We start from the raw sequence: 14,305 nt of genomic DNA, 5'->3' as shown, positions 1-14,305 counted from the left end.
ACCTGGCCACACTCTCACTCTCCCCCTCCCTGGCAGGACAGGGGGAGAACACAAGATGAACCAGCCTGCAGGACAAGATAAAGTTAATTTATTGCCAATTTTAATAGGTTTGGATAGTGAGAAACAAATGCAAGCCTACTGCCCCCTCCACTTCTCCCCAGGCTCAACTTCACCCCTTTCATCCAGCCTCCTCCGCCTCCTCCCCGCAAAGCTGTGCACAGGGACGAGAGGTTGCAGTCAGTCTTTGACAGCTCCTCTTTGCTGCTCCTTCTTCCAAATGCTTTTCCGCTGTTCCAGTGTGGGTCCTCCACCTGGGCTGCAGTCCTTCAGGAAAAACCTGCTCCAGCAGGGGCCCTTCATGAGGCACAGCTCCTTCAGGGTGCATCCACCTTCTCCACCATGGTCTCCTCCATGGCCTGCAGGGGAACCTCTGCTCCAGCACCTGGGGCACCTCCTCCCCTCCTCATCTTCTTTTCCCCTTGGTGTCTGCGAGGCCATTTCTCACACTGTTCCCCTCACTTCTTGTTGCTATGTGGGGCTGGAGCCATCTGGAACTAGCCATGTCTGGCAACAGGCAGGCCCTGCCTTGCCTCACGCAGCGGCCCTGCAGGCCCCTGCCACCACCTGGGCACCACGACGCCCTAACCTGGTGTTGCTGCAGGGCCTTTCCTGACTGTAAAGCCAGTTGTTTTTGTTTTTAAATGAAAACAATAATGGATATAAGGCACAGATGCTTTATTTTTTGCATGTCAAAACCATGTACCGCCATTTCCTGTCAAGTGTTGCTGCCAAACCCCTCACTGGGGTGAATTTTAACACTCATGGTGCCAGATCTGGGATTGGTCTCAGTCTCTTCAGTGCTTGTTCTCTGCATCATCCTGAAGGTCAGTGACACATCCCACATGGATACATGCCTTCCATGGTAGCTGCTCAGTGGCCAAAAGGTATTTCCATGCCCTTATCCCCACCACTGTCCCCGAGGTAGGTGCCAACAGTGGTTTCAGAACAGGAGAGTGTGACCAGTCTGTTCTCTTCGAATATGCAGATACTGTACTGCAAATGTTATTTTAGCCTTGTATATGTGTATGCCACAGATTTGCGTCTCACTTCTTGTGAATGACAGTGTTCAATGCACGGAGCTGAGGCACTTCTCTGGGAAAGAGTGGCATGAACATGCAAAGTCACCCAAGCTCCAGGATACATCTGTAAAAAGGGATAGGGCACTGGGGAGCGCTCCATTCATCAGCACTGAATTCCTGAAGGTGAAAGAACCAGCCTTTAAATAAAATGAAGGAGCCTCACAACTAAAGGAACCGAAGAAAACACGCTAGTTGCCTGACAGTCCTAAATGTGATGAAAATCGTCCACTGTAGTGGATACTACTGTAAATCTTTGTCTACCTGACAGATTTACATCTACTAGCTTCCATAAAATTCACTGTTAATGGCACAACACCTATTAAGCTGAGGTATTTCTAGATATACTATATCATTGTATTTTACTGTAGAGTTTACATTATTCCTAGCATTTCAGTGCTTATATTATGAGGTGATTCAGACTGAAAATACAGTAACTTTTTCTGGCTTCTCAAGGACAAGCTTTTATTTTTGAGAAGCCATTCAGAAATGACAGGCAAAATATTGGAAATAATAAGGCTGAAAAATAGCATACTCTGGAATGGCTGAGATTTATTGAGATATGCATTTGGCTACTTTACGGAGGTATTAATACGGTGCCAACCAGATTCTTGTGCTTTGTTAGCTGCATTTCTGCCTTCTTTTGTGTGTGTGTGTGTGTTTATTCCCCTCCCTTTTTTTTTATGTCCAAATAACAATTGGAGGACTTCATTGAGAAGGTTGTAAATGAAGTATGTGATGAATATTGACATGAAACTAATGTTAACAGTTTAGAAAGATACTTGTTCTTCAAGAATCCCTCCCTGCCTCAGTGTAAAATATGAGTTGATATAACTGAAAGCATGTGCTACCAGCCAGTATCCTGTGCTGCAAATTTCTGAGTGGATACTGGAAGATCCCGAGAGAGTACGAGTTCCCTCCCCTTAACTTCAGGATGATCAAGGGCATCCACTCTATATGTGAAAAGGAGCTGTGGCATCTGTTACCTAAAGAATTAGTGGCTAGCTTGATTCAGCTTTCATCTGAGTTTAGCAGAGCAAGTACCAGAAATGAAAGGATAACATCTCAAAAAGTAAGCTTGGTGTGCTGGAGACTGTTTCCCTGGTACTTGGACAGCATCAGTGCTACTGAAAATGAGAAGAGCCAGTCTCGCCCTTCAGAAGTTTCTAAAACCTATATGCTATTGTGAGTTTTTGGAAAAGCTTTTCTGTTTCTTTAGTTCAGACTCTTGTAATGTGGTATTGCTTTCTAAGATTGCCAATATGCTCTTAGCTTTTCTTATGAAACTAATCTTGCATTCTGTGTGCCATATTGTCCTACATACTTTACTAGAAAACTGTATTACATGAGAATGGATCAAAGACTTGAGCTGAAGGGACAAAATATGACACCTCTCTCCATCCCCTGCCAACAAAAAAAACAAGCCTAAGTTCAGCTGTTTCGTTCATAACAAACAGATGGAATTTTAGAAATTTACTTCATGTTTCCATGTTATTCTCCTTTGTAAAAATCTGTGATTTCCAAACAAAGTAGAAACGGGGAACATTTTTACTGTAGTAAAATTTCCAACTCAAAAGCTACAGTGAACATTCTTGACAAGGCCCCGTTGTGTTGCCTTTGTTCTTGAAGTTAAGTCCGGACAGTGACTAGTCCGTGCCTCAGTGTGGGTGTTTCCTTTGTGGTCCATGCTGTTGGGGCCCATGGCTTGTTCTGTTGACTGATTGCTGAGCTTCCTTTTTCTCTATGCTAATCATGCTCGTTTATTTATTTCTATTAAATAGTGTTATTCTAAGAATTAGCTTAAGGTTAAATGTAACTACTCACTTTTTGTCTGGATTACTAATTGTAAAGCAAAAGATACTAATGTCTATCATAATTTTGATTAATAGAAATCAGATCAAAGCCAGTTATTATTACCTGCTATTATTATTTTTAATTCCTTTCCATTCTTTTCAGTCTTGGAAATAGAAGTTCTTTTGTACCATTTTAGCTGATCATCTGTTTTTCTGACCAAGCATCATTTGCTGTTGCACCCCCCCCCCCCTTTTTATTTTTTATTTTATTTTATTTTTTACAAACACTGTTCAGCTATTCTTCCAGCAGAATGTGGGAACTGGAAAGAAGTCCCATAAGAAAATGAATGTGTATTGCAGGGCAGCAACAGCAAAACAGCAATTTTGGGCAAATGGAGTCTCATATTTAAAGAGTGTGACGGCTGTTTCCCGAGTGCAATGCTCCAATAAAAAAGTAAACGTTATGCTTTCTTCTCACAAAAGCTGGCATACATAGGCAACCTCTATCATAAGGTTTCACCTCTTAATTCAAAAGGAAAGCTCACTGAGCATAAAGAGTGTGCATACTATAACAAGAGAAGCTTAAAGGTTAGAACAAAAATGAATGTAATAACTGTAGTATTCTCACCTATGCACGGACAGGCTTTTGCATGACTTAAGATAAAAATCACATCCCAAAGTGCTATGCAACAGTGGGGGGGAGTCTCCTGCTGGCCTCAGAGGATAGTCTGTGGGCAAAAGCAATGAAGAACTGACACCAAGATGCCACGTCAGGGCTAAGATTTGCCAAATTTGGGTCTGAATCGCTCACCTGGCAAAGTTGCATAAATCTGCAGACAGTTTGAAAATTGGAGCATATGGAGACAGGGAGCACATTCCATGGTGCCAGCTAATGAAAATATGCAGTGTGAAATGAGCTAACATGGTTGTCCCATATACTAGAGAGATTTATATTCTTCCCTTGGGGAGTTCAATCACTCTAACAAATTACAAGTTTAATTTGCTTGTAGCAATGACCTTGGGAAAGATTATTTGCTCTGCTCTTCTGATAAAACTAATCTAGACATCGTGGAGGTGTGGTTTAGGATTTCTTAATCTTTAAGTCTGTTATTGGTGCATTCCTCAATCTGTGAGCTATTTCAAAGACATTCACAAAAGGGGTCTAAGAAAGCAAGCCTGTTAGCAAGAAGTTTAAATCCACTATTCTGGTTTCATACCTCCACTGGGGAACTTTTGGAAGTCCAAATATTGGACTATGGCCAATTCTTTGACCACTTGCTTTGCTGATTACAGTAGCCTCAAAGCACTAAGCAGTGGCAGCTGAAGTAGTCCTGAAGAGGCCATTCCTCAAAGCCAGCTGACTGAGTGAACTTGTATTGTGGCTGCAGCCTGGTCAGTTTATGCCTAGGATGGGCAGAAGCAGGATGTTGAGCTAGTCCTGCAGCTGCTCTGCCGTGGGGCAGTGCTCAGAAACTCCCTCCCAAGGGAGGTTTGGTATAAAACCAGCACCTGGTGCTGCCGTGAAGGGTCCCACTAAGGTCCTGGTGTGCAAGGAATGCTAGCGAGAAGGAGCACTAATTAGGAAGCGTTAAAGAGGGAGTTGCTGGCTTCTTTCATTTTTTTAACTTGTCTTTTTCTTTGCCGTTAGAGTGAAATTTAAGATACTTAGAGGTATTCCTTCATATGTAAAAATATTTAGCTTTTTTTTTTCTGGCAGAAATCCAAGAGCGCCACTGCATGGAGCTCCACAGCCATGTCGTCATTATTATTGTGCAATTACACTGATAATAATTGTGCTGTATTTTACAAGTGGGGAATTTGGAAAAGTGGAAAGGGAACAATGTGTTCAAATAGCTTAATGGGCATTGGCAAATAAGAACACAGTCTGTATCTCCTGAATTCAAATTGATGCTTTATTCAGTAACACCTCCCCTTTGCCCCCCTTACTCCCTTTGCACCCAGTTTTGTACAAGTTGCCAGTTCTTTATGGCAGTTACTGTGGATTATTTACTTGGCATTGTCCGTTTCTCCCCATATCTGCTCTCCTTGTGCTTGCACTGGGAGAACACGAGTCTGATTCTGTTCTGACCTTTCAGTAAATTAACTTACTTCTGCCTGTGTTTGCCTTCCTTGAGACACATACCTGGTTACCTTTTCAATTACCTTCTTTGCTATTCACATGATTTCTCTTAAAATGTATAACTCTGGTATCTGCCAGCATCCTCCTTTGAATCCATACTACTTTGTGAACAGAGATCCTTCTGAAGATGGGCTAGCTCTGAGCAAGGTGCATCTCAGCAGCTTTAGAGCCAGACTTAACTATTTGAACATGAAATATTTTTTTAGTCTGAGCTGCATCATTCTTAGAGAAATAGTAAAAATACCTTTACTTGCAATTAACTGGAAAACAGGTGTCTCTAACTTTGCTTATCTGCCTTAATGAAAGGAAGAAGAAAAGCAAGGAGAGGGAAGATGAAATATGCGTAAAGAGAAAAAGGAAAAGGAGAAAATCCTTTCTCTCCAGTATGTGAGGCATACTGTGTTTTATCTCTTTTTTTATGCTGCATTGCTGTCATCGGGAAGAATATATTTTTGAAACAAGAAAATCCTGCCCCTATGAAGTACAGAAGTGATTTTTTCTTTTTTTTTTTTTTTTTATTTAGAGTCCTATATAGAACATCTCTGAGGTCAAATTCTTTTTCCTAGTTTATTTTTGATTTGTCTCGTGTCTAATTTCTTTTGAGACTACAAAGGAATAGTTTAAGACAATTACAAGGCAAATACTGAGTACCAGTGAGGAGACAACATAGGCAGACAGTCCTATCAGGTCGTGCTGTCAAAGGACTCAGCAAATCTGGGATTTAGTGCTTTTGTTGAAACACTTCCCTATGACCTTGGATAGGTCATTCAGTTTCTGTGTGCTTCAGATCCCCGCTTGTCAAACCGATAATAGTGCTTTACCATTTGCAAGGCTGTTGTGAGTATAAATGCAGTTAAATAATGTGGGATGCCATCAAAGTAGTGACATTAAAGAAAGTAAATGGAATTAAGCTCAGGGTTAGTTCTTCTCACGATTATATATTTATAAATCGAGAGTTGCCTTGCTGGTTAATAATGTGTGGCAAAAATCAGCACTTCAAGACCTGTTTGCCCCCAAACCTAGGTAAACTGCCTTGTTTTACCCCTCCTTTGTTTATTTACAGATACGATGCTGTATGTCTTCACCCTTCTGGATCAGCAATGTATTTGCACTGTGCAATGGAGGAAAAACAGCCAAAGCAGAGTCAGCTTTGGGGCTCTTAAGCCAAAACATACAACGTAGGCAATTCCCAGTGCTTGTCCCAGTGGAGTACTGCTGTAAGTATACACAAAGCACATTGAATGTGGTTTTTTTTTTTTGGTTTGATTTTGTTTGTTCTCCCCCACACACTTCCCCCCATTTCCCTATTCTTTCCTCCTGCACTATGCTATGGCATCCAACTAGTGGGAAGCTACACCTTGGCACTGTTCGGTGGGACTTGACCATTGCTAGCTGACAGACCACTGGTTTTGATAGCACAATTTCCTGATTTTGGAGAAAAGGATTCCAGAGTGGGGCAAATTATTTATTTCTACCGTAGTATGTTTATTTGCATAGCATAGAACATAACAAGATTTATGTGTTGAGTTGAATCCCTCAGGTATAGTATAAATATAATTACAGGAACATATAAATATATATATACTGTGCTATTGGGCCTTTGGCGCCACAAATCTTATTTCCCTGACTGTGAAAATAAATGTTTTGGAAGAGAAATACATCATTAATTTCTACTGTTGACTCAAAACAGTAGGGAAAGAAATATGTAGGCTGTTGGCCCAGAGGATGATCGATCCACTGACCTGGGACATCCCAGTGCAATTGGTCTATCCCAAATGGTATTTGCAGACAATTTTAGTTCTCACAAAAGGGTGGAGATACGACTTTTGACATTGTAAATGCAAAGTATCCTAAATGAATACTTTGCTAAATTAGTTCTGCTTCTTAAAATATTGGACCTTGGGTTTTCCAAACTGAGACTTAAGAATTCTAGGGCTTTCTTAAAAGGTGTGAGTGTTTTGTTTTGTATTTCTAATTGTCCAGTGAGTTAAGTGGATGCATGTAGCTTTCTTCATCATTGTCATATAAATTCTTCTGGAAGAAGAATTTCATGTCTGAAAATGATAGCTGTTGCAGTGTGAGCACTTTGGAAACGCTTCATCTACTAGCATAGCAACCAGGAATCTGAGATGAAGGGAATTCTTTCCATGTGTGTGCTGTATGCGATGGTTTCTTTTTTCTTTGACGTATAGGTAAGGCTTTGATACAAAAGGGCCATTGAAGGTTCTGTTGTCCTTGCACAGCTTTGTGGTCGACTGAATCAACCTAAGGTTGTCTGATTAGTTCTGATAAAAGAAGAGTTAATATGACACCAGTGTTAACAGTGAGTTGGTCCATATTATGGAACAGACTGCATCTTGGGAAAGCTGGGACTAACCTTGGTCAAAGTTGTCTCGCTTCTTTGCATATTTACCTCCCTACAACATGAAACATTTTATTTTTGGAGACTGTATGTTGTTTGAAGCAGGGACTTTCTTCACCAAATGTATGCAAATTACCTGGTGTGGCTTAGATCTTTCTTAGTTTAGACCATCATGAGAAGAAATATACAGCCTGTGGATTGGTTTGTTTGTAAATGTTAAGGCCCAAATGTCCTCCCCGAACCAGCAGGTCTGACTTTGTGTGTAGCTTAGTAACTGTGTTGCAGAAGTCTTGTGGCCTGCTTTTGAGCATAGTAACTTGGCTAAATTAGGTGACCTTTAAAACTAGGACGACAACAGCAACAAAAAAAAAGAACAACCCCATTCCCACCCCCCCACCCCCCCCCAACCGAAAAAAAAGAAAGGAAAAACCTGATATTGATTCAAAGTTTTGCAAAGAAAGAGAAACTGCTTTAAACAGTAATTTGTTGTGATTGATTGTGCTTGCAGCTTGAGATTTGAGCCTTATTTCTCATCTATGCTTATCTAGTTTGAACTTGAAGCCTTGAACATTGTTCATCCTTTCCTCTTTTAGACTGAAGAGGACCGTGCCATCAGATTAGATAATAGTAACATAAAAGTTACCACATTCATCTGCTTTTAACTTTCTCATTGAAAAGCAAAATAAATTGTATTACTCTAATCTCGTCTTTTTAATATATGTTTCTTTTTATGGCTCTCAGAACCTCCTCCAAATTTTCATTACCTGCCTTGAAGTCTTGGAGCCAGTTGACCTACTATTTAATCCCAACTCTTTCAGAAGGCTTGTATATAGAAGATTATATAGCAAGCAGTGAATGAGAACCATCAAGTATAGAATGCAAACATGACTAACCGTTTTAGCCATGTATGAGTAACAGGGAGCATAGTTCAGTTTAGCTTTAGGCAAGCTGAGCAGAAGTTACGGAGAAGGAAATTTTGGAGATCAGAGACAGATGAGTCAAGGTTTTCTGTAGCTAAAGGGTCAGAAGAAACAGCCTCATAGCTACATAGGCAATGAATATAACTTTTACCTTTAGTGCAATCCTATTTCAATATAAATAAACTATCTTACTGATCACCTTATATTAAGGTATTTTATATTATAAATGAAGATAGTAAAAGAGAGGCCTCTGTAGACGACAAGCACTCCTTAAAATATTGTTGCTGAACTTGGGTAAACCAGATGAGAATTTTTAGAAAAAACATAGCTTTCCTATAAGAGTTTCTTCATAATGGTCTTTCCACCTCACTTAATTATGCATGTTCTTATTTTCATTCTGCACACAGAGAATCATAATTTGGACAGCTCCTATCCATCATGGTAATATACGTGTTTACTATTTTATAGCACTTTTGTATGTACTCATTGCAGTGCATGACTAAGCTGTTAAGCAAAACTGTTTGTTTGCTACCGTGAAAGCCCACTTTCTTTAGAGTGGATGCCTACCACTCTCATTACTTCCCAGCTGCCATGTTAAGGATTAACAGGCAGAGATGGATACAGATCTTCAGATGCACTATTGCTCTTGGAGTTTTCCAGACTCTCTTTGGTCTTTGCTCTCTTAGGAACTTAGGTACTTGGGAAAGCTGACACCAGCTTATCTCCCTATTCTTCCACTGTAAGAAAAAGGAAGAGGGAAACTGGGATTGTGCCAGAAGGAGAATGAAAACGTCTGAAGTTATTTTGAATCCTCTGTGGAAGCATCTTCCTCCACAAGCTGTAGAAGTGTAGTGTGCATGAGTCTTCTAAGCTATAGGCATTCTTGAAGTGCCTTCTCTTAATACCCTGATATTTAACCTGACGTTCTGCTGTACAGACCCCTTGGTTGTGTCCCGGTTTACAAAGCTATCTCAGTTGCTGTGAATCACTGTCTTCACCTTCTCATTATCTATTCCCAATCTTTCTCCTTTGCCAACTTTTGTTATCTGTGATCTGGAAGAAAATAAAGTCACTGCTGATAAAGTTAATTAGCAGTAGAACACTCCTTGCAGGGGTTTCTCTGGAAATGCAGCTGTTCAGTGTTGTTTCTACACTTACATGAACAGTCCTATCAAATAACTGTCAGCATGTTTCAAAAGTGCTTTTTTCCTTTCTGAGCAGGACAATTTGTGCCAGAAGAGCACGCTGGAACCTATTGCGTTGCTTTCTTTTCATATGACCAGCCCTTTAGTAATCAAAAGGAGGGAAAACAACTTAATTACAGAAACATAAGTGTGTTTTATCAAAGCCTTTCTTAAGAAAACAAACGCTGGTACTGTAACAGCGTCTAATTTGTCTGCACTCGGGCTTTACTTTGCCAGGTCAGATGGCATTCCCTGGAGCACAGACAGGCTGGTCTGTCCCTGGAGGAGATACTGAGCATGGGAAGGGCAGGAGTTTCCTGAGAACATCATGGAAGTGGGATATTGTCTTTCATAAGCCACAATAAAAAAGCTAAATATTCTAGGTGATATTGTAAAGAAACCTAGCTTTTGTTTTTAAAATGGTGCAGTTTTCTCTGGGCAATTCACAGTATGAGACAGTTTCTGTGGCCTCAAAACTTGTGCTGTTTCAATGTCCCATCACAAGTGCTTTCAAGAGTCCCTACATAGTTTATTCTCTTTCTCTCTATCTTCTCCCAGTGCTGTAATCTTGACTTTTGTGAGTATTTTTAAGGCTGAAATTTGAACAGACAATTTTGAAAACAAGTGGCAGTATACCTGGCCAGTGAAACGGATCTTTATATAATAGAGGCCTCCAAACCTCTAAAGGCCCAGAAAATGCTAATCAGATTTCCTGGATTCTTTGCATCCATTATGCATATAAGGTCTGGGGCTTTTTGTTTAAGTTATTTAATCGGTAACTGCTGTATTGAGTGGCATATTATCTTAACTTGATAGAGCACTGTCTTATTTATTCATCAAGGTTTGTACTTTCTTCTTTGTTCGCTGTGTGTACCATTGACGAATTTTAAATGCAGAGTTACAAAAGCAGAAAGAAACAGCTCTGTTGTAAATAGCTGCAGCTTTTTATTTTTTAAAATGTGAGATAGTTTTGGAAACAGTTTCTAAACAATTACAGCCTGACATTCATACATAGTTAACATAAGCTAATGCCAAATTTTGACGACTGATACCAGTTCAAGCAGAATTATATCAATAACGCTTCTTAATTGGTATAAGCCCATTCAGGCAGAGAAATTACATAAGGACATATGGGTAATGTACTCAGAAGACACTAGTAATACATGCATGTGGTCTATGAGTGGAGAACAACTCAACTTATTTTGGAGTGGATACTTGCTTGTGTGTGTGTAGTGACTGCATCCAAAGTGTTCAGAGGTTTCCACAGTTGGAAGCTGACACACTAATGTTGTGGCTCCAGAGTTTGCCTCTTTGCAAGAGTGAATCTTGGTTGTTTGCAATATATTCTGATGTTTGTGCAGACTTTAGCTTTCAAATACACTTGTCCAAGTTTATTAATCCAGTTGTATCTAGGTGAAGTGAGAACTGATCTGTCTACTGCTAAGCTTTGTGGCAGTTGGGAAATGTTTGATCATAATTCAGTCGTTAAATGCATGTCCAGGTATTACAACTTAGCAACAGGATAGATATAAGAGTAGATGCTTGTTTAATTTTCAGGAGTATGACTTCTCATTGCCAAGCACATTTTATATTTATCTAGATACAACAACTGGAAATTAATTGGTTGATATCTCTGTTTCTTACTGGTGTAAGGCTCAAATGTTATTATTATTCTATGTATTTAACATCCTGTTTGGCAAAAGGTATCAATGAATTCCTTGTTGTTCAAAGGTTCGGTTGATTAAAGTAGGTGCTTAAATCTCATCAATTTCAGATATTTCAGTGGGTTCTCAACATTGTCAAAAGTTCTCAACAGGAACACTCCCAGAAATCAGTTTTAAGAGTGCATTTATGTCTTTTTGTGTATGCCACAGTCCAGAGTATCTGCTGTTATAAATCAGTGAAAATAGTTAGATTAAGCACACTCAGACCAGCAGGAAATCTGATCTTGGATTTGCAGTGATGAGCAAATAGGGGTATTTGCTCAAGTTCATTTGACAAGACTGGTCTAGTGTTGGTGCCCAAGGGTAGGAAAGCATAAATACCTCAACAGTGGTAGAGATGCAATATTATTTGACCATGCTTGATTTTTTTTTCAAAACAAGCCTCTAGAGTAAAGAGAGCAATTTGAACAAGCCTGTGTATTTTCGTGTGATGTACTCCATTTTAGCGGGCAAATTAATCATATAAGTAATTTTGAGGCTTGAGTGTCAACTAGCAAATACCAGTACACAATACCTTCTGTGTAGTCACAGGTAAGACTGTTTGCTTGACATTTTCTTCACGTAATACCAAGAACATTCCCAAATAATAGGGATAGTTTGTGAATATTTCACCACACAAAAGCACGCCCAAATTTACTAGAGTCAGTATTTGGAGATACTGTTTGACCAGCTCTAACAAAAGTAATCAATGATATTATTTGAACAGAAGTGTGTTTTTAAGAAAAGATATCCTGTGTCAATAAGGGAGGCATTTAGATTTTGTATGTGCTCAGAATTAGGTATATTGTGTAGTTTTCCATTTACGCAGCTCTGGCTGGAATATTCTTTATCATGTTGATTGCATCAAAATACAGGCCAGCAAGCATGTATTTTGGTTCTGGCTCATCTGCCTATAAGCTCATTGAACTATTTCCAAAATAAAGAATAAGGATAAACAACATCTCAGTGATAACCACATAATTGTATTATCAGCTGCAAATACTCAAAAGCAAGAGTTTTGCTGGATGTCTTTTTAGGAGATCCCTGTGGCTGTATTGTATTAGATTTTGGCCAGTTTCCTAGAACTTCATCACGTATGAATTTTAAACCTCAGTCGTTGTTGGATTTGTCTGGTGCACGTGTGAAAGAGAAATGCTTATGTCTTCAGTAGCATTTAATTTTTTACTTATACATTGTAAAATTTTATGAACCAGAGCTGTAATACAACACTGCAGTGCACAGCCCATTGGTATTGCTGTAATCATTCAATTGAGAGACCTGTGTGGGCATGATTCAATAGGTAATGGACTGTATCAGTTCAGCCTGACTGTTGGGATGTTATTGCTCTACCCACCTTTGTGACAGCTGCTTATTAGTGTGCAGTGCTTTAGAGAAGTCAGAATAGGAAATGAGCTCTCCGGTATTTCCACATTATACTGTGTGGATTGGTATTTTGGTAGATAGGGGAGGTCTTCACCCACCCTCCTTCCCCCTCCCTGCACTGTGAATTTCCAATTCTCAGGTTTGGGCAGGTTCTATCTGCCAGACCAAACATGTTAGAAAGCCTATCATCTTACTTTGATTAACGCTAATAGGATTTGTGACCGTAAAGCACCATGCAGCGAGTTGAGAGTTTATGCCAATGGGATTTTTTTTCCTTTCTTCTATTGCTTTATGTATTATCTTTCATCAGCAGGCAACAGATTTCTTTCCGCATAGTTGAAGGAATCAACATCAGCAGGGGGTAAGAAGGTGTCTTCATCAAATTAAATTCATTTACTTTCACATGCGTGTATAACCATTTCTCTGCACTGACCGTGAAATATGGTAATGGGTGCAGAGCCTGTCAGCTCTAGGCCATCCATTTAAATTGGGCCCAAGCTGGCAAGGATCATCAGTCTTTATTCTCTGTTGGTCGTACGGGACACGGCGCGGAATTGACTTGGCAAGTGCAGCCCACTGTCTCTGGGAGTGTGGTCCATGTCACTGAAATAAATATGTCAGACCAGCTTGCTTCCCACACGTGTTGTCTTAATGGAGATAAAGATTTAAAGCCTGATCCCAAGCCCACTGAAATCACTTGGAGGATAATTTCTTTCAGTGGACATTAAAACAGGTGCAAGAAATGCAAGTAGTCTGAGTAATCCTGCGAGCTGTATCCAGAGGATGACTAACGTGATATTAGCATTGATGCCATCATTCATGTTTTTCTGTCAAAAACACTGAGGCAATTTGAGTAGAAGATGATACCATCCTCAAAGCTCTGCTTTTACTGAGAATAAATACACAGCTTTTGCGCAGTACTGTTTTTCTGTGTCTTCATTAATAACAAGGCCTGCCCTTAAAGTATTTCTTACAAATATTTAAAACACTTAATTTGCTCTAGGCACGTGCTCAATTAAAAATCATTTATTATTTATTGCTAGAAAATGAGAAATTTCCAACAAGGAAGTTCCAACAAATTATTAAGCATTTCAAAAGTTCCTATCTACATTGAACTAACCTTACGTTGTCTTTACGTGCAGGAAGGGTAAGTGGAAGCTAACAAATATCCTGCAGCCTTATTTTCATTTCAAAGACTGGTCTTCCATGTCATGTGTGATGTGCTGCCATTATTACAAGAGGCAGATTAGGCAGTCATCTTAATGAAATGGGAATAAGATGAATGCAGAAATATCAGATGCTGTGGGGGCATACTCCAATAAGCAAAGTATTTGCAGTACCCATTAGGCAGGATGTAAGTCAATAGAGTACCTGAACAGAAGGTGCTATATATTGTTGTTCTTAGAAAATTTGGTGTAATTGCCTTTATTATTAAAATGGATGACTTCTTTTATATCTGAGTGCTTGCTTCTCCTCTGCCTTTCTCGTTCCCAGTAGTAAATGCGATCTGATTTATAGTTGCATATAAAAACTGCAAATCACGTGGCTGTCCACGATACAGTTACTATGAAGAGGTGTAAATGGTAGTAAAAAGGAGGAAATCAGCCCTGTGAGCTGTATCAATGTAGATATGGACACTTATTTTTTTCCAGATATACCAAGTAATTGGGCATACTGTAATAGA

The 14,305-nt window shown here is 39.6% G+C and overlaps 1 protein-coding gene across 8 annotated transcripts in view; it reads left to right on the top strand.

Moving 5' to 3' along the window:
• Positions 1–14,305, top strand: part of LOC310885740 (uncharacterized protein) — a 257,063-nt gene that overhangs the window by 21,328 nt on the left and 221,430 nt on the right. For all 8 annotated transcript variants that reach the window (XR_014574950.1, XR_014574951.1, XR_014574952.1 and 5 more), the window contains 2 exons: positions 5,376–5,452; positions 6,133–6,286. The gene's annotated coding sequence lies outside the window, so the exon portion shown is untranslated. The remainder of the gene's footprint in view (positions 1–5,375; positions 5,453–6,132; positions 6,287–14,305) is intronic.

This window comes from Anser anser, assembly GCF_964211835.1.
Source record: "Anser anser genome assembly, chromosome: 1".
Lineage (NCBI taxonomy): Eukaryota > Metazoa > Chordata > Aves > Anseriformes > Anatidae > Anser > Anser anser.
The sequence above is the reverse complement of the archived record's forward strand: the minus strand, read 5'-3'. Positions and strand labels throughout refer to the sequence as shown.